Here is a 1817-nt window from a genome sequence, read left to right as displayed (position 1 = left end):
GGGGCACGACCCCGTGTCCCCTGCATCGGCAGGCGGACTCTCAACCACTGCGCCACCAGGGAAGCCCAGCAAGATCATTTTTGACCCACCTCCTAGAGTAATGGAAATAAAAACAAAAATAAACAAATGAGACCTAATGAAACTTAAAACCTTTTGCACAGCAAAGGAAAACATAAACAAGATGAAAAGCCAACCCTCAGAATGGGAGAAAATATTTTGCAAATGAAGCAACTGACAAAGGATTAATCTCCAAAATATACAAGCAGCTTATGGAGCTCAATATCAAAAAAACAAACAAGCCAATCCAAAATGGGGCAGAAGACATAAATACACATTTCTCCAAAGAAGATATACAGAATGCCAACAAACAAATGTAAGGATGCTCAACATCACTAATCATTAGAGAAATGCAAATCAAAACTACAGGTATCACCTCACACTAGTCAGAATGTCCATCAACAAAAAATCTACAAACAATAAATGCTGGAGAGGTGGGAATGTAAATTGATACAGCCACTATGGAGAACAGTATGGAGGGTCCTTAAAAAAATAAAAATAGAACTACCATACAACCCAGCAATCCCACTACTGGGCATATACCCTGAGAAAACCATAATTCAAAAAGAGTCATGTACCACAATGTTCATTGCAGTTCTATTTACAATAGCCTGGAGATGGAAGCAACCTAAGTGTCCTTTGACAGATGACTGGATAAAGATATGTGGCACAAATATACAATGGAATATTAACCAGCCATAAAAAGAAACAAAATTGAGTTATTTGTAGTGAGGTGGATGGACCTAGAGTCTGTCATACAGAGTGAAGTAATTCAGAAAGAGAAAAACAAATACCGTATGCTAACACATACATATGGAATCTAAAACAAAAAAAAAAAAAAGGTTTTGAAGAACCAAGGCGCAGGACAGGAATAAAGACGCAGACGTAGATAATGGACTTGAGGACACGGGGAGGGGGAAGGGTAAGCTGGGACGAAGTGAGAGAATGGCATGGACATATATACACTAACAAATGTAAAACAGATAGCTAGTGGGAAGCAGCCGCATAGCACAGGGAGATCAGCTCTGTGCTCTTTGACCACCTAGAGGGGCGGGATAGGGAGGGTGGGAGATGCAAGAGGGAAGAGATATGGGAACATATGTATATGTATAGCTGATTCACTTTGTTATGAAGCAGAAACTAACACACCATTGTAAAGCAATTATACTCCAATAAAGATGTGAAGAAAAAAAAGAAAAAAACAAGGCTTTACGCTGAGGCCCTGGCCCTAGCGTATGTCAAAATCCTAATGGCCCACCTCCTGTAGAGGTATAGCTAAATGACACCATGGATCTTGACAGAGTTGACAATAAATAAGGAGCAGCAGCAATGATAGTGATGTTTCGGTGGTGCCTGAAGATGAAGAAGCAATTTTTAAATGTCTGTTCTCTTTTTTCAGGCAATCCAGATCATGATTGGATTGATGCACGTTGACTTCGGAATTATGTTGGGTTTAATGGCCTCTATTTATAACCAAGAGTTGGGTTTTGCTTTCTTGTCTTTTATTGGCGGATATCCATTCTGGGGCGACCTCTCTGTGAGTAGCCTGCTGCAACAGCTGTCCTTCTCAGTTTATCAAGTATAGCTGTCCCCAGTCTATGTACAACTCATCTTTTAATAAGCCCTGCATCTGATCAGCTGGAGAATTTAGACACTAGATATTAATATTAGATATTAATTAGATAGAGAATTAAATAAAGAAGAGCTTTTGTTCTCCCTTTTAACTTGCAGCCTAAACTCACACCCTAAAGTTTACAGTA

The sequence above is a fragment of the Lipotes vexillifer genome, unplaced genomic scaffold (genome assembly GCF_000442215.2).
Source record: "Lipotes vexillifer unplaced genomic scaffold, Lipotes_vexillifer_v1.1 scaffold1129, whole genome shotgun sequence".
NCBI lineage: Eukaryota > Metazoa > Chordata > Mammalia > Artiodactyla > Lipotidae > Lipotes > Lipotes vexillifer.
Note: the sequence above shows the minus strand (reverse complement) of the source record.